Below are 19928 nucleotides of genomic sequence, written 5' to 3' on the forward strand. Positions count from 1 at the left end.
GCATAATCTCCAGGATAGCTAGATGGATAGGCACATATGTAGGGAACGACAGACAATGAGCAGAACTCGTCGTGAATTGGAAAGAAGACACACATCAGCCCTTCCTAAACCACAGGTATGATTTACAGAGCATGGGTTGGTCGCCTGCGTAAAAATTAATAATAGGAAATGCAAGGGTAGTCCAGTGACGTCCAAGATATACTTTCCCTGGCTCTCTAGACCCCAGGAAAACTTGGGTGGCCTGCAACCGGGCTTCCTCTGGTTTCTGATGTTAATGTCATTGCTTTTGCTGGTATGACAGAAGCTCCACCACAAGTGTGGTTTGGGTCAGACAAAGGGGACGTGCTGTGATAGCAGGATACCATGTATTTTTTAAGAAGAGGAAGAAACGCGCTCAGGGTGTATCTGGGTATTTCTGTCCCACTGTGTAGCCAGCTGCCACAGAGAGAGGGGAGGAATGAAGAGGAGGATGAAATTTTTCAAATCCGATTGTTTTCAAGCACTTCACTTTTCCAGAAATCAGAAACCACATGGTGTATTATGGTTAGTGGATGTTTTGAATTACTTCAACTACTTAATGGTTCCTCCTTACCCAGCCCACAGAATTGTTTCATAGTGGTTTTAAAACTTTTCTTAAGTCATTGAGTTGGATGTTGAGTAATCTGCTTTCTAAACCTACCCTTCACATTGAAGCACATAGGTTGTTCACTTCATTTGAAATGCTACATAGTTGTTTAATATTAAGGCTACACATTTTTAATAAGAGACTACTTAAAGGGGATATTAGTGGTCTTGGTAAAAGCTTGTGTGTTTTTTTTAATGTTGGGAGAATTGAAGCCAAGAGGTCAAGGAATTTGCTCAACTTAAAGAAAGGTGTTTAATTTTCCCTGAAATTCACACGTTAAACTCACGGTGTAGGCTACATATATTTTACAAGGGTCATAAATAAGTTTAAATTAAGCTCGGATTGTTTTGCCACGGTTACAAAAAGTGCAGTGTGTCTTCAAAAACCTGGCTGTCAGAGTAAGTGAGAACAGCCCCGCTGGTTCGGTGTTGGTCTTTGTGTCAGCTCGAGTTGGCACGATTTTTAGTATCCCGTTTTCATGAAATAACAGAGGATCTAAGGCCCATTACTCTATATATGGAGTATTGTAAAGAGGTAAGTGGAGGCCTGTGGAACATTTTGTAAATCTTGTGTCACCAAAACCGCCGCGAGCAGGATGAATGCGTTTACTTCGCCAACAGGATATCCCCTCAGACGTGCTCAGCGCGTCGGTGATGAGGATAACAGAGGGGGCATTATTTTTTGCTCAACAGCTCGGGAAGGTGATAAAGGGCTCCCAGATTCTCCCACAGGGGTCCGGCCGTACGCACACATCCATTCAAGTCGACGCGACATTTCATCTACCCTACTACAGGAGCTTATAACGGGGGCCATAGACAAACCTGGCTGCAGGGTCAGGAGGAAAAGATTTCTAACAGCTGCCTGTGGACATCCCTATAACAAACATTATAAAAAACATTTTATGGCACGTATAAAAATGTCCTGATTATATGGAAAAGATGTAGCTGGAGTGTTCTGAATAATGAGTATTACTGTAGCCGAAATGTGTCTGGATTTTCTATTTGTATTGATGCTCTCGTAGCGTCACAGTCAGAACGGTTCATGTCAGCAAATAAAGTGCCACTAGTATGAACAATGGGAACCATTGAGTGAGAATGTGTTTTAACGAAGCTGTAATTTTAAATTCATAGTGTAATTTTTCCCCAACTTTACAGATAGATAGATAGATAGATATCATCACATTCCATAAAATACACACCAAAACCAGAGTGGTATAACTTAATTAAACATCAAAAAGTCCCAGTCACAATATGCAAGAACAAAGACACACATAAGGCTGAAGGTACTTGCAATGTCCTGCTCTCGGCCTATTATGTTTTCATACATTTCAGATAGTAAAAAAATTAAAATAAAAAAATTAATGTATTTTAGGTATTTGCTAAGAATAATTGGTAGGTTAAGTAATTGTAATAAATAAATAAAATAAAATAATAAAAAGGTTTAGCATATAGTGAATGCGAATGCGTAATTGGCTGAGATGGGAAACAGGTGTGTGTGAGACTCACCTTCAAACACGAGTCGACGAGCCGCGAGCTGAAGATTAAACCGTAGAAGAGGATTACTTGCGCGAAGATGAACGTCAACACCACTGGCGTACTGTCTGGAGTATCCGAAGAGTTTCCGAGCCAAGTTAATCCAAACGTTAACACCAAATTAGCAGCTATTTTTTTTAGCTAACGGGAGTAGCCAGGCTAGCTGTTGTGTGCGCAAAATTTAACGCGCATTTATTGACTACGTCACTAACACGGAAGTCGGTACGTTCTACGCCGTTGCCGAGGAGCTGTATCCAAGCAACCACCCTCTTCCAGAAGTGAGTACACTTTTTGTTTGTTTTGTTTAGTTTTTTGTTGTTTTTTACTGTCATTAAAGTATCATAACATATAAGACTTGTATTGTTGTTCAGTTTATTTTATGTGGTTATATTATGGGTTTTTCATTTGTCATGGTTTGTGAATGCTTCAGACATTTGGAGTGAAATTAGCAAAAGAAAAACTTCTTAATGACCAGAGAGCATAGCTTTTTAAATTCAATGTGCCATATAATTTTTAATGCGATGTGGTATTTTTGGAATTACTGCAGATCACTGAGCATGAGACTTTTTAGCCCACGGAGCTGTCCAATGTTTAGATTAGTGAAAACAGACGTCTGAAAGGAATTCTGATAAATGCTATTATTGGCTTTATAGTAAACAAACGACTGTCCATAAGGCCAATAAGAGCATGAACTGTGCGTCATTCCCTCATGTCTGTGTGGGCTGTGAAAGTCTGAACTTTTTTAAAATGTCTAAGAACCGGTGACAACAGGACAAACTCTATTGTCTCCTCTGCTTGGTGATTAAAATGAATGATTCCTGTTATGACTAGGAGACCCGTTTTACTTCCCCTCTTACCACTAACAAGGGCAAATACTTTCATAGTGAGGAGCAGTTCTCAGTCTCGATCAGCGCTGGACGCATACAGATTTGCAGAACCTAAACTTCCCTGTGTTTTTCATGAATTTCTGGCTGTGTCTGTGGCTGCGTATATGTCAGTTATATGGTATGCTGAATAAGGCACTTACAATAAGCTTCTGTTTGTGTGGGTTTCATTTTTCTTGCAGTGTGTCAGTGGCATTGCAGCCAAGAAAAACATGTTTGTCACAACACGTTTTCTTTATTTGACGTATTGCAGCTGTTCCGCGGTTGATTAGCAAGCAAATAAATGTCGTTTTAAACACGGAAGTGTATATTTTACATTCGGCTTGAGCTTTAGTGGAGCATTTTGAACTTTGGTTTCAGAATAAGTTGTATTATTTTGAAATTAAGTTAATGTCTGCATCCATGAGGGTCATATGGCAGCTGACAGTAAGATACAGTCCACACCACATAGCATAAGCCAGAGGACATGTTAAGGTCTAAAATATTTGGAGTAACGGGACAAATTCAGGTCTCCATTTTGTCGTCTCTTTGTGTCTCTCTTTAAAATCTTTCTTTGCTACAGTAATGGAAAAAGAAAACACCAAGCACAGTTCAACACCCTGAAACTCATCAGTGTAACATCTAGAAAATATATAGTCTGTTATCAAAGACTTAACTGTAGAACGCTCAGCGCTGATTTACTTAAAGTTCAATAATGAGGCCTCTCCATCATTCCCATAACTCACATGACTTGTTGAAGCGAGCTGCTCTCAATTATAGCGAAGGTGGTAGAACATAACGCTGCTTTTATAGCTCTGAAATCATTTCACAGGCTCTGGTAGCGCTGGCATAATTTTAAAAAGCTTCGGTCTGAGGTAGCCCATTAAAAATGCTCATAAACATTAATTTTGCCAGTGGGATGTGAGATTGTGTTACTCTCTTGGCAGAAATGTGTATGAAAGATGTGGTTTAGCATCAGCTAAAATAGTTCCCAAACCTCTCTTCCTTTCGAAACGTGTTTAATCTTGTCTGTGACTGTTTGTCAACTCGGCATGTAGGAATTGGACGCGACCCAGTTACCATGTGCCTTGTCATGATGGTGATGGCGGTCGTGTCAACATGAAACCCTGCAAATCTGAGGGAGGCTACCCGACCAGAGAAATGTGCTGACTGATCAGCGCAGCACATTTCATATATCCAAAAGCCAAGATAAAACAAATAAAAGATCTGTGATGAGGGAGGAAAGTTACAGAAACTTTTCCAGTACGGTGACCCCTTTAAATATGGTTTTCGACCATTATTGTTTTAGGTAACTCTTTAAAAATGGAAATTCGGGATGAAAATATCCTTTTGTCCCTCACATCATCATTCCTAGATCAGAAAAAAAGGGGGTTTGCATACGAGGCATACTTTTCCCTCATTTTCGACAAATATTTTGACTTCAAGTTGGCCAGCCTGCTAAAAAAAATAAGATTGGTTTAAATGAATTAAATAGGTGATGTGTTGTGACCACAGACAATTCTTTCAGCCTGATGGATGGTGAACTCGTTTGAGGTTTGGAAGCAGGATTAGGAATGCATATTATTTTCTTACGTACTCGCTACAGCGATTGGGCAATATGCTAAAATGTACCAATCGACATTTACCAGTCTAACAACTGGCAGTTACAGATATGTTTGTGGAAGAGTGCGGTGTAGCTTAGTGGCATTAATGCAATTATGATATTGTTACACGGTAGTTTTGTATGTAAATATCCTAGGTTAAGATCAGCCTTGTCATTTTTGTTGACCGTATATCTACTCTGGCCTCCAACTTACCGTCCGCAGCCTTAACTAACATGCAAATTTGCTACCAATGCTATGTAAAAAAAAAAAAAAAGATTCTCTTGGCCTCAGATGAAGGGCACTGTTGAATGAAAATGAAGAAACTGTTGGGAATAACGTGCTATTAAATGATCAAGGAGCAGGATGTGCTTAGCTTTTTTTTTTGTTGACTAAGACAGGTTCACAGTATGTTACAGAATACAGTAATTCATGATTTAATAATGTGTATTTCTTTCTTCTTGGTTTTATGGTATCTGGAAGCTTTACTGAAAGAGTGTTTGCTTCACTCAAAAAGTCTCAAAAACAGATGGCGGAAAATGGAATTTAAGAAACAAATCGACCACCCACTTTTCTTGTCCTATATTGTTATTGGCCATGTTATTCAACGTGCAATTAAGGCATTAAAAGCATATAAATAAGATCAATAAAATTAGTCAAATATGGACAAGTCCAACAAAAGGTCAGTATCCACTGGGCTGAGTGACAATATTTTCTTTGGACTAATGGATAATTCAGTCCTAATTTTGGCAACGAGCAGTGCCAATGTATCAAAAATGAATTTGACAATGACATGTTTGAACACTGAAATGTGGCATTTCGGAATTCCATCTTAAAATACCCATCGTAATGTCAATTTCAGGTGCTGTGGGCATGCGGAGAGCTGCTCAAAATGATGTGAGGAGTCAGATATACGAGCAGCTGTGCGGTTAAAGGGGCTTGGCTCCTTGGCACACGCTAGGTACACCCTATTGATGCTCAGCCAGAAGCCTGACCCACACCGGGTCAAATTTATGGGTAGATATTTAGCTCGTCTCTGCCACTCCGTAGGGCAGAAAGAATAACATCGGGCCTCTTCGCTTGTTGCGCCTCAAGCCTGCTGATGTTTCTAGTCTGGCTTTACATCACAGGCCGACTGAGCGTAAACTGAAAAATGTCAGAAACACCACGCTGGTCTGCTCTTCAAGGTCATGTGGTCTATGGCATAACATTGGCAACATTATACTCGTCCCTCTGATCAGACTAGCGATGGTCACAGCAAGATCATAACCTTTTCACGTTTATTAATACATCAGCGACATAAAGTGCCTAAGCTAAGCTTTTTTTACTTTATTAATCTTGATCTTTCTTTGTCAGTCTTTTGCTGCCTGTAAAGCCAATGATAATAAAACAGGAAACAGTCACAATGTGTCATTATCAGAATGAGGAAGTAAAGATGCTGCGGTATCAATATAGTTTTCTGGAGAAATTATGAGTTACAAGTCACCAGTTAAATGACCTTAAGTGTGATCCTGTTGTAACACTGACCCAGGAAAGCACAAAGTATTAAAGCAAACCTTTTTAACTGAGAGACCAGTTATTACAGACCACTCAGTATGGTATAGATTACACCTCCCCCATCCGTCTCTGCTGCAGACATTTATTTTTTTTTATTTAGTCTGAAATTACATATAGTGTAAAAATGGGGAAGTACCACTTTTATTTTCCTGTTACATGAACCTTGGAACACGCTGCCTTCCAGCTGCTCCAGCAGCTCAACCCCAAAAGTAGTTTCACTTCTCCATGGCTCAAGTTTTTCGTTTAAGTTGCAAAATACCTAGTAAGCTCGTTGGTACAATCACTTTCTCCCAAACCACACGCAGCTCTGCCTGCAGAAATCCAAATCAATGACATTACTGATCCAGTTTACTTACTTGAAAATAAATACAGCGTGACTGCACTTTGAGTGCACTTGCGTTTTTGTTTCACCGCACAATTACGTGTAAAACCTGAAGTGGAAATCCTCAATTACCTGTAATAAAGAAAGTGGAAAATCCTTCTAAGTACTTACTGGTAGTTGTTTCCCTTTCCTAGAGGTTTTTTTTTGTGTGTGTTGATCCTTTTATCCTTTATTGACATTGCCATACAAACTATCTAGGTTAATTCTACATTTCATTTAATGGCCTTACACCCAGCAGTGTTAGCATGACTCAAGAAAAGTGCATGTTTCAGTGTCTGTTTGCGTCCAACCCTACTCGTTTCCAACGTTTGAACTGGAGACGTTGCATCTGACACTGTAATGTGTCGACTCAGCTGTACCTGAAATGTCAAGCCCTTGTCATTTTCTTTTTTTTTTTATCTGATGAATGTCTGCTGAATGAGTAGCCCTTCTACCAACAATGCTATTACTTTAAGTGGTAGCGTCTGGTTTTTCAAACCGTACCTCATGGTGCATTGTAAAAACGAGCGTCTATTTAGTGGAAAGTAACCATATATTACTTTTATGCTTTCACAAATAATTCTAAGTTGGGTTTTCAGCATGCTTTTAAATCAATCAGCATTAGAGGCAAAGTTAAATTCATCCTTGGTCACTTGACAGCTGTCTCTCAACAATGGATATTATGTTGCACAACACTGCGTTAGTGCTTTGGCAACCGTAAGAAAAATGACAGATAGATGATTAAGCGAAGTGATCACATGCAGAACTTATACTGCTTTGGCCAGTCCACGACTTTAAGACGTGTGTGTCTGTGTGTTAGTGTGTGTGTGTGTGGTGAAAGTGTTTAAAGTGCAAGAACAGAGGGCTTTAGAAACTGTTGGACTTCTACACAGTCCAAGCAGCACATTTGTCAATGTCACAGAAAACATACTAATTTGTAGTACAGCTGTTTCCCTATATGATGTGTTGAAACACTCAATCAGAAAAATTGGGCTGGACCAGTTCGTGTCTCCAGCTCATAATAATGCCCCATTCACAAGGTAACCAGTCTGGGCCAGGCCTCCTGTGGCAGAGCCGACTTGTGTGAAGTAGCAGTAAAGCTCTCCTGCACTAATTTGTAAACTAAGCGAGAGAAAAGGTGTGTGCGTGTTTGTGTGGCACTGGACATGGCGGCGGTGGTTTCGGGGCATAAGAAAGAAGAAAAAAAAAAATACCATATGCTTCTGATTGACGATGATTGAATCAAGTGCAGTAGCGAAAAGAAAGTGTTTTCCAGCCAGTGAGAAATTTGTGTGCACTGAGGCATTTGACAGAGTGACATGGAGATCTCACAGGAGCATAAACAGGCAGGACAAATTGATTAGTGATGACCCATTAGTCCAAAAAGTTTGTGGAGAGGCTTGAACATTTTTTTTAACCGCTCTATTGCTCTCAGAGCTCTTGAAACAGAAAACATAAATCTCACCATACATGACTTTAGCTTTTTCGCTCCAAAGGAAATCTCTTTAATATGGACGTCATAAAAAAATACAAACAGGCTAAACAAAAACTACTTCTGGGATACCGCTGAGCGCACGACAACATCTCATCTCGACTCTGATGTCTAAGCCACAGAAAGATATGCAAGAGAGAGTTTTGACAAAAGACTAAACCTTGAAGTTCCCCAAAACGCTGGCCTGTGACATGATGGCCTCTAGTGGTACACAGGCGATTGACACAGACAGCTCAATCATTTCCTTATAGGCATGTGCTGCCAGGTCCAGCTGGCTTAAACATTAACACCAGGCTCTGACTGACAGAGGCCCTGGCCTTGGGCTGGGCTCCCGGGGCCTCCACAGTACATTCAGCTCTCCTTTTAGCCTGTTGATTTACTGTCCCCGGTGGCCGCTCGTTGATCCATTTCCCCTCTCAGTTTGCTCACAGGGCACCCCGAAAACCGTCCTCCAGCAATATATTTGCTTTATGATTTCCTGAGGAGCCGATGAAGAAAAACAAGCCCCCGCTCGCTGCACCTGCTCCAGTTAATGTGCAGCGGGGCCGGTCGGCCTCCTCTGGTCTCGGCGGCTGGGGAAAAGCAAAGGGCCGCGGTGTCACAAGCTCCATGTGGATCTTCCATTTCCCCACCCCCCACCCCCCAAAACCGGCCCAGTCGGGACCAAGCGGCGCGGGGACCGGAGGGGTTAGATGGCGTATTATATGTGTGTCAGTTTAACACACGCGGGTCAATTGGGGCCCACATAGAGTCTTGCTGCGTGTGCATTATTAACATGTGTGTGGGTGTTTATGTAGCTCAGCGCCCAACATGGAGCTGACATTAATAAGGGGACGTGATGGGGAAACTTTGCTTACGTCATTTTGGACGACATGCAGATGTGACTGAATGGAAGGTCTTAGCCATCTTCCCTTTACGATGAGGTGGACTGTTTGGTATTTTTTTTTTTTTTTTTTAAATTTAAACAGAAAAGAAATGACCAAATTAATTTGCAGGAAAGTGAGTTTTAAAGTAAAAACCGCTGCTTTGAGATGCAGGTTGAAATGAAAATGCACACACTCGCCATCTCATTAGGTACAAAAGTGAAAACCAATGCACATTCAATATAACAGGCCTGACCTTAATCTAATCTGCTTCATGAAGACTAGGGTTCAGAATATGATTGAGTGTTTTGTATGATATCACAAATTAGATCCTCCAAATTTTCTGATTAGAACTCATTCTTTTACAAAGGTGTACCTAATGAACTGGCAAGCCAGTGTGTGCACTGTTAATGATCTAAAGCGTAGGTCTTCATAAGGGATGGGGGGCAAAATATTTGGTTGATTGGACATTTTTTTATATATATTTTTTAAATTTCCCCCCACAACTTTTGAAGGGATAGCTTAATATTGAATGCAAAATTATAATAATAATATATATGTAGGTTGAGTTTAATATAGAACACATACATTAGGTAGAGGGGTCCCTACTTGATATATCCATCGGTTCGTGGGTCCTTGGCCTGAAAAATGTTGAAGACCCCTGCTCTAAAATATTAATGTGGTGCTGATCTTCTTAAGTTAAAGTCCATGTGATCCATCTGATATTTCCATTGATAAAAAAAATGGCGGCCAAATATTTTCCCCGTCAGAAACAATTGAACAATATTGTCAATGAATCACCAGAAAATGCAAACTCATCTGGCAAATTTCCTTTTTTCTTTCCGTTTTTTTTTCTTTTTCTTTTTCTTTTTCATTGTCGAAGGCCCGGCTTTTTTATTTTTTCCTGTCATCACTGTTATTAGCTGACAGAAAGAAAATTCGGTTTGACAATTATGAGACTCATGTCTGGGTAATTACATTGTGCAGAGTGGGAACAGCCCTCACTTCCTCGCAGAAAGCCTCTGAACATGCTAGATATCACTAATAGTCCATCTGAAAGCTGTCAACCGCCTCGCTGGCCCAGTTCTTCCTGTTTCCTTGGAAGTGGCCCAGTGGTAAAGTGGCCCTTTAGGTCAAGAAGAGAGGTGAACAGAATTATGAGAGGAAGCATGCATGTGGCAGTGTCTGCTTTTCTCAGTCATGTGTGTTTAAGTAGTAACCTGACAGAGTAAATGTATTCCAGGGTGCTTTTTTTTTTTTTTCCATCTTAACTCAAGTTGTCCTCCTGATGGCAGATGCATTGGAGCTCACCCTTGCGTGTAGTTGCTGAGTGTGTGTGAGTCCTTGTGCTTTTCCTTATGTTGTTTTTTCCCCCCTCTTTTTTTTTTTCCTCCAGGTTTAAACAGTGTGTTAACCACCAGATCCCATTGCTATCAATCTTAATGGTGGTGGGTCAATGTAAACGCACACATGTGTAGGCTCTTTCTGCAAGCCGCAGTTTAAGAATAATTCCTCCTCCCCCCCCCTCAAAAAAGGGAGATAGAGGGAAAATATTCTGGCCCCATTTACAAAATAGGTGCTCAGAAAACACCCCGGCCGGCCCTGAGTGATAGCTACTTCCTCAACTTTTCCACTTCATTGATGGTTATGTGAGTTAAAACAACCAGCTTAATGGAGACTCTGGGCCCTCGGGGGACTAATCATAGCCACGTGACTTCCTCCGGGGCTTCCATGAAAATAACTCCATCACAATGGCCTGTGATATTAATATCGGCTTTGGGAAAGTCGGGCTCCGGGATCCGCAGGGAGGGCTCAGTATGAGCAAACAAAGAGGAATGCACGGCATTTCGAGCTAGCGGAGCGGGGAAGGAGAAACGGAGCGAAAAAGAGGGGATAGTGGGCCATTTGCGTTGAGTGATAGCACGCTGCACAGTCACGGTGTTCTTCTGTGAGCTTCTGCACTGTGTCTTTCTGAGCTAACATGACGCTGACAAACTCCTAGTTCCTGTCTCATGCATCACTTGTGCAGACGGATGATCACTTCCTTTTAAAAATTTCAAATTTAAACGCACGCTGCCGTAGCCACCGCCGCCAAACATAGTCGTGTGTTTCGCTGCGTTCACCTATTATTGAAAGGAGTGATAAAATTAGTCAATACTGAAGCACTTTTCATTCGAGGGAGCTTAAAACATTTACTTTGGCACATTTAAAATGTACTCGACTAGTTGACAGCTGCAGTTAAACTTCTCGTGAATGAAGTATGTGAAGTATAATCTGACTTATACTGGATTTGTGAGTCTAGTAACGACCCTGAAGATACTGTTAATATTACGCTGCTGCTCCAACCATCATAAATACCTCTGTCATAAGTAGGGCTGTCGATAAATTCAAATAAATACACTGCGAATGTGTGAACTAATGTGCTTCCATTATGCATTTATTATTGCAACAGTCCAAAACAGTGATAGATACTGTCCAGAATATTCTACAGAACAAGCTCCGAGCCCCAAAAATATGCTGCGTCTTCATGTAAACTATCCAGCGTGTTGCGCTCGGTCAGCAAGCGCTCGGTGGTAACTCAGCTCACCTCAAGAGTAAACACAAATAACATCTGGCAGGACTTTAAAGCTGACCTTGTGTTTTAAAACACCTTCTTACTTTATTTCTGCTTCAGGAAGTCTGTTTATGCTTGACGTCGACATCCTTGCTGCTGCATCACTTCCTGATTTCGCGAACTGCAACCGGTCATAATCACAATGAGCTTGTGCAGTAAAAAAACAAACAAAAAAAAAAAGTGGCTGTGTTTAAAGAAATATTGTTGCATTACGTTTTACAGCGCTGTTTATAAGATAATATTCGCTCACATAAGAGATTCAGTATTTAAAGTGAAAAATCTAAAACATGTATTTAATCAGTAGTATTGCTGTTCCTCCACATGGTCAACATTTGATAACATTTGATATTCATGTTGTGTTGAAAAGACTTTCCTTGAAAACCTTTGACTGAAGCGTGCGGATCATCTGAAGTAGCAGAGACACGAAAACTAGAATCTTTTTTGAAGTTTTGAGCATTTAAAATGAATCAGAAACGATAAATGTGTGGACTTGAGAATATTTAAAAGAAATTATGATTTACCCTTTGTGACACTCTGTAATTCACTCAACTTCCTCTTGCTCATAAAACTATTTTCATCCACTGATTAAATGTCAAAATGTCAGAAATGATGACACCGCTGCTTTATAAGTCTAGTTCTAATTTACAAGCATGTGCTCTAGTGCACAAGTTGAATCATTAGCAGCAAGGGACTGTGTGAAATTTTGTTTTCCAGCTTCTGTCAGTCACATTATTTGTCTTTAATTGAGCATTTTCCAGTTTTACTCAGTAGTGGTATGTATTTGATTTATTAACCAAGATTTTATGTAATCAACAAGTGAATTGGAAGTAAACTTTTGATATCCCTCAAAAAGGCAAAACAGAATTCAAAGGAGTAGGAAAGAAACAAACAAAGAAAATGTTCATTTCATTAGCTGGTATCATCAGAAGATTATATTATATTATAAAGTTACACGTGACTGTGATAAACAATAGTACGGGATTAAGGAAGAAACTAAGTCTGTTGCGTTAGACATGTACTAGAGAAACCCCCTTTTTTCCAGTTGGGTGATTATTCTTTAATGTTACGTGTAGCGCAGGTCATGTTTCATCTTTTAACAGTGACGGGCGCCATGTGCTTGAAAGAGGCGGCTTCTTCTTCTCTAGAGGCTGGAACAGCTGATTGGTTAAAGCAAGCGTTAAAAAAAAGTCTGTTAAATATTTTTTTTTAAAATAACATAAAATATATTTATGAAAATGTGACACACATTTAGTTCAGAGGAGTATTTTCTTTGATAATTTGTGATTTAAATAGGTGGTGTAGAGCTACCTGACTAACTATTAATGGTGTGGACTTAATTCAGTCAAATATTACAAGTACAACCAGAGCATGTAAAACACTCAGAGCAGCACAATGGTCATGAGAGCACTAATTAGTCGTCCCAAGAGACCTCAACGACCTCGACCCTGCTTCTATAAACCTACAAATAGTTTTCCAGGTCAGATTTCAAACTCGCTGAAGCCAAATGTTCTCTGAAGTGCATTCTCTCCGGGAAAACATCGGCATTAATCTGCTGCACGGAGGGGGCCCCACTTTCTAAAAGATCATCGATGCTCTAAAAAAATCTGTAGTTTGTGTAGCGTCAACAGAGGGCTGCAGATTCCTCATCTGGCAAGTCACAAAACAATGGGCAGCGCATGTTTCGCTGTTGCCACAGAAACGTGATAGATTAGCGACGTTGAGCAATTTGGGTTTAAAAGATGAGAAGCACGTGTAAGACAAGACCCTGAGAGCGTGAAATATCGGTTTACACTTTTTTATCTAAATGACAGTAATCAGCCTTTAACCCGAGGACTGTGGTGAAAATGTTAAACCGTCATGTCGATTGTCACCTTTCGTTTCCTCTTGCAAAATCCCACACGTGACGGGGCCGAGACGTTAATGATGACTGTGTGAGACGAGCGCGTCAAAGAGCCGTCAGACATCCCTCAGCCCCGGCCCAGTAAACCTGCCATGCTGTCATCCTGCCGAGGGCACGGCCGGTTAACCCTCCGCCAGCTGCGTTCAGAACAATTAAACCTCAGTGATCGTAGTGAGGAGAAGTCGCCCACCTCAGAGTTCAGTACCTACCGAAGACTCCCCGGCCTCCTCCGGCTTCCTCCCATTCAAACCGACACGTGTGCTGCCCCTCCGAGCCAAACGGGACATCTTACAGAGCTGCTGAACTCTTGTATAAGTCATCACTTGTAAAGAAATACTCAAGTTCACTGCATCATAAGCCGGCTGCGTTTTTTTTTTTTTTTTTCCTGCAGCTCCTCCTGTTGTGGGAGATTTATTGAATGGAATAACACAGGCTTCACTTTTAACCCTGCTTTTATGAATATATATATTGTTTTAACAGCGCTTTTAAATTCCTCCTACACTCCTGTTGGGGTCACGGCGCGGCCTTCATCTTTGTAAATACTCTGAATTTATGAAAAACTTCAGACATTATCGCTGCCTATTTGTCCCGGACGGGCCCCCTTTGCATTTTCTAGCGAAACGCGGGAAGAAAAATGCAGAGGAGGATGCAAAGTGTAACGTCTTTTACTGATTTCGTGCAATTTCTCAGCAGGACCGAGATGAAATTAGTGTTTCATGCTTTAGTGTTGCAACACAAACATTATTGCAAAATGATTGATCTGTTAATCAGTAAACCAATCAACAAAAGAATCCTAATCTGCCTTTTTTAAATGGAAAATTATAAAAGATGACGATAATTGTTTGAGTTAAAAAATGCAACATTCGCAAATTCCTCCATCTGATGTGTTTAGAATTGCAGTTTCTTGGTTTAAAATAAATGTTTATATGCAGCATGCTGATTTTCCAATAACCATGCCTTGGCTTTGGCTATTTCCTGTACTTAAAATACATTTATATTCAGGACACAATAAAGGGCATAAACTGTGATTTAAAAATAAATAAATATATAGACCTGAAAAAATATTTGGACCATTTATTTGAACAGCATTTAAAGACAGATTTCTCAGGACCTGCTGGAAATCTGAATGTGCAATTTTCCCAACATTTTTTTGAAATTATTATTTCAATGATTATCATAATCATGTGATATGGCCCTTTAATTTCTAACCAAAACAGACACATGCAAACTTGATTTTCAATTAATCCTCATATCGTTGTAATGATTACACAACCTCCTGAGCTGAAGTGGAAATACATTTTCAGGTCATTTCATTTTCATTTATTAGTTTAAATAGATGCAGAGAAAAGGGGTAAAATAAAATCAAATAAAGTAAAAAGGTAAATATCACAACAATACAAATATGTGTGTAAGGTGTGGTTAAAATACATATAATACAAAATCACAAATACAAGTGAAACGATCAATCGAGTGCAAATTTTCAGTCTCAGGTCAAAGATTTGGACTCGACTAAAAGGAAAGTAGCAAAAATTAGCAATTAGTAACAATGCGGCGAGTTTGGAATGAAATCGCTGGACGTTTCCTAAATTTCCAGCACCGTCCTTAAAACCGCAAGAAGTGATATGGCTTTCACATCTTTCAAGTGAAATATTAGATGGCGGTAGCCAAGCCAAAGAAAAGGTCCTCCTCCAGGGTCCAAATAATTATAAGAGTGCCATAACAGATCAAACATTATTTCCTTGACCTTGTCTCCAGCTTGAGGAACAGCTCAGACTTTTTGGCTGAAAGCTCAGGCAGCGAAAATCTCTCTGTCTGCAGGAGCGCTCGCTGCACGGACCTGACGTTTACACAGGATTAGAGATTCATTCACCCTTAAGTAAATGACCCTGCGCTGGCCAGGAGCAACACTTCTCTGGTGGTTTGGAGTCTGTGGTACAGAAATCACAAAGGGATCCGTTTTGAAGCATAATTCAGCCGCTCTGGCGCAAAGTCAGAGGAGACCGAGCCAAGTGAATTTGCATATTTTAGTGTCAACCACTTGAGAAAATGTTTTTTGTTTTTTTTTGTTTTTCTCCATAGGCGACTTTTCACCCATGTTTATCATATTCCATGTTTCAGAAAACGCCGCGTTTCTTCTCGGGCTGCACAGAAGCACCGAGGGCGGCGCGGCACGGCACATCTGAGAAAACACAGATTGTTGTCTCACGTCCACATTAATTGGATCCGAGGAAGTCCAAGCAGGCCGATGAAAGCCGACGTCATAACACGAGGTTATATTTTCAGTGCGCGATTCAGCGCGGCCGCCGTGCCCCTCTCAAGGCTGAAAAATTAAACAAATGGATTTAAAAAAAAAAAAAAAAAAAAGGAGGCCGCGAGGAGCGCAGCCTGCAGCTCTTTTGTTTTTTCTGTTGAGTCAGTCGCCTCAGGCTTTCCTGTCAGGTGTGGCCTCATCAGCTCCATTGGACGTAATGACTTAATTTCAGGAAATGCAGTCAGTTAAGAATCCTAAACTCCTAATTGTTCAACCTTTCCTTCTTAGAAGACCTGCAGTGTGGGAATAGAAATTCGACGTGCCGTGCTATAACTCACACACACACACACGGTGCACCCCGCGTTTCCCCTTTCGGCTCATGGGCAATCACACCTTCTGCTGCTTAACCCGCGTAGGGGCCTGCTGGAGCGCAGAGGGACGGATTAAAAGCTAACCTGGTCAACTGCTTACAGCTGGATGAAACATCTCAGATTCATGTCGAGTATTTGGACCCCGTGACCACTGTAACACCAAACTAATTGTACCGGCAAACGATGGGCTTATGTAACCTTACAGCTGCAGGCAATTTAGAAAGCAGTGAGACAGGATGCACTGTACATTTAGAAAGAACAGTAAATAAAACAAGTGTAGGTTTCCATTATTTTTTGGTGTACAGTGAAAGTGCAGTGTACTGGCATTATATATTTAGCTGACTATTATTTAATGCAAGAGGATACTTATTTATGTAGCACTTTTCGTACGGGTGTAACACAAACTTCTGTTAAAAAGCAACACAACATGCACATACACACAAAAAAAAGAAGCAACACAAACAGAAACATTCACACACACCACACAGAAACACGCTCGCAACCATATACACACTAAAAGCTGTTTACGAGACATCTTTCTTCTTGTTAAATGGTCTAAATTGATGATCAAATTGCGGTCTCTTTATGTTTGCAGTTTAGTGTTTGTGTATCCTCGAAGTAAGTGTCGACTGCGTTTGTTTTCTCACAAAACGTTTGTCATAAACAGTCGTTTTTTTTTTTTGTTTTTTCAAATCCTAAAAGTCATGTCTTCTTCGCTGTCTCAGTTTTTGACGCGTTGTCACGTCAATGCGTCAATCGCTGCCACCAACTGTCCGTCACTGGAAGCGCGTGAGACCGTCCCCTACGCAAATGAAACAGGAATGTTGTCGTGCACATTTTGCACGAGTAGCAGGTCGAACACAAGCATCAAACGGATACGAAGAAAAAATGTATCTGATGACTGATGCCAGCAACATGACTTCCTTTTGGGAAAGTAGTTAAATTAAAGAGACGAACAACTGGTTAACAGTTTAAAAACACAGCTTTGTGTAAGATATTTGGTTTATGCGTCTTTTCGCTGGCTGTTCTCATGTAAAAGTCCCTCACTATAGAATACTTGATGGTGGCAGTGATAGATTTCCTGTGAAAGTAAGTTTTCCAACTTTACTGGAAAAAAAAAAACAAAACCCAAAAACGATTGGCTGTTTGTGAAGTCAGAAACTCCATACTCCGCCGTGAGTTTTTGTTGCATTTGAATGTGTTCGGCCCAGCTGTAACATCGAAAAGCTCCCAGCTATTATCCATTAAAAATACATCTATAAACTTTAACCTTGAGCAATTACAAAGCTGTTCAGTGTACAGTGTCACGATGTTCTGTTTTGCATATGGCTTCCACGACTCTGTCATCACTTCGACCACCTGTCAGCTGAGCACCATCAGCATCTCGGGCTTGGCTCGCAAATAACCCCTTCATTCACTGGGGATGTGACAGATGCATGCTTCAACGTTAATACTGATACGTGGCTGAGCCGCGCAGAATTGTTCAGTGTTCAATACCATCGGCAAACGCTCCGGAGAAAAGTCTGTGATTTAAGATCTAAGCTAAGCCTCGTTCGTTCTTTATTTATTTATTTATTTATTTTTATTATTTTTGGCGGGGAAATGAGAGCTTTTCTTTTGTGCCACTCTTTAGAGTTGGGATTTAATTGTCAGGAAGGGGATAGATTTATATTCGCTATAAATTACACCAGTTTTTCTGCAGTAGGACCCGGAGCATAATGTAATCTACACATGTGCGTCCGTGAGGGTGTGGATGCTGTTACTCCTCGCTCTGTTCAAGAGCTCAGATGTGAGTTTTGTAATTTTAATCGCTGCGTATTTCATAAAATAAAACTAAACAAAAAAATTCAAATTGGAAATCAGCTTTATTCACTTTGAAAAACGTGAACGTAGCGTTTTTCGAAGCAACCAGAATTCTTTATTCTGCCTAAATGTGGATAAATGACTTTAACGAATGAGTCACTTTCACTTTATATAAAGTGTTTACCCTTCGACGTTTCACAATCCACAGTCTAAACAGACTGTATGAAATTCACCAGTAATTACAGCAAAGAGATGGCTGATTGATGCCCCATATGAAACTGAATTGCGGAAGTTTTGCCAGTTTTTTTTTTTTTTTTTTTTCTTTTTTTGGAATACCCCTTCTTCTTCTTTTTTTTTTCCTACAAATTGGTTTTCCTCCCTGACCTTCCAGAGTCGCCACTCAGCATCTCGAGGAAGCTTCTACAGGGAGCCATAACTGCAGCCAAAGGCCTTTAAATCCTCAATTTGATGGCTTGAGGATTCGACAGGAGGATTTAAAAGAGATGAAGAGAAGAAAATTGCACATCCTTAAGAAAACAAAGAGCATTTCCTTCCCTGCGTCAGGATGAAAAGAGGAAAAGGGAAAAAAAAAAATAGAAACACATACTAATTCATCATTGGCTTTTACTGCTCCTCGATGGTCCATAACTCACTCTGACCATGATTCCCTTTCCCCCTTCGTACCCACCTCCACTACACCACGTTTTAATGACCTTATTATAAGCAACTCTACCCTGTACCATAAAAGGTTAACACTTTGAACTGTGATCCATGGTATGACTAACATCTTTTTTATAATATCTCGTGAATTACATAGTAATGGAATAACGGCGAAACGTGTCCAGGAGACTTTAAAATGGAGAAAATGAGGAAATCGCACACAGTCAGTGAGTGATGACATGACTTACCTTGACCTAAAATCGCAAAATGATGACTCCGGTCTCCTAAATTGTTCTGATGGTTTTCTAATATTCGTCCGATGTTTGGAGTTTTTTTTTTTTTTTTTTTTTTATCAAAGTTTTCGTAGTGTTTCAGCGTAGCTGACAGACATGACATATGAGTTCATGCTGCAACCAGTCTCAAGGTAATTTCTGAGCGTCGCTGCCATATGGCAACTCCATTTTGGAAACGCCGCTTCAGTAGATTCCTGAAAGTTGTCTGGTACTGTCATTGCTCATCCTACAGACAGGAGAGTGTATCTTCTGCCTCTACTCCCCGCGGACAGTATGGAATTGACTGAATAGACACATTGACCAGCAGACAGCTGAATAGATGGAGAGATAGAAATGTATGCAGCCATTATATTCAAACCCTACCTACGAGATTCACTATTTATATTCTCAAACCTCAGCAAAAGGTTGAGTCATAAATCAAAAAGTGAAACAATGGTAGCATTTACAACCGCTTTCGTAGAGATGAACTTCACTGGCAGTATCCTTTGGAAACTGGAGCCATAAATTTTATTACTATTAAATGTTTCTAAAGGGAGTTGACAAATAGTTGAATGGAGTTGATTTTCCCCTCCCGCTCTTGGCACGGCCGAGCGAAGGAAAATTCCCTGTCTCGAAAAAGAAAAAAGCGCTCCCATATTAGAGCTGCCAATCCATTCATCTCGATGCAGTTTGAGTGTAATTTAAGCCTTTTTAAAACGCCTTCTGAAAATACAGCGTGCTTAAAGGCAGTGGCGAGCGTTTTATGAGCACAATAAAATTGTCACTGCATATGGATTAGATGGATGTTGATATACGGATTTGATGTTTTTCATGTGCATGGGTGTTTACAGCCTCGTGTTAATACGTCTGCCGCTGGAGGAGTGAATTAAGGTACTTGTAAGCTCTTATTTAAAATTATTGGGGATTAAACGCTATTTCTGAGACTCCAGAACTTAAACTGTGAGTATTTATTATAAAATTCAATGAATTATAGCGATAACGGGCAAAAGAAACGTAGGTACCAAGTTAAGCTGGTCCCAACTGTGAGGGGATGGAGTCTAGACCAGGGGTCTTTAGGCCAAGGACCCGAAAAACTGATGGAGAGATTGTGTCGGGACCCCCTACCTACCTACTATATATGTTCTATATTAACCTTTAGCCTA

Source organism: Mugil cephalus, chromosome 21, assembly GCF_022458985.1.
Source record: "Mugil cephalus isolate CIBA_MC_2020 chromosome 21, CIBA_Mcephalus_1.1, whole genome shotgun sequence".
In the NCBI taxonomy this organism is placed as follows: Eukaryota; Metazoa; Chordata; class Actinopteri; order Mugiliformes; family Mugilidae; genus Mugil; species Mugil cephalus.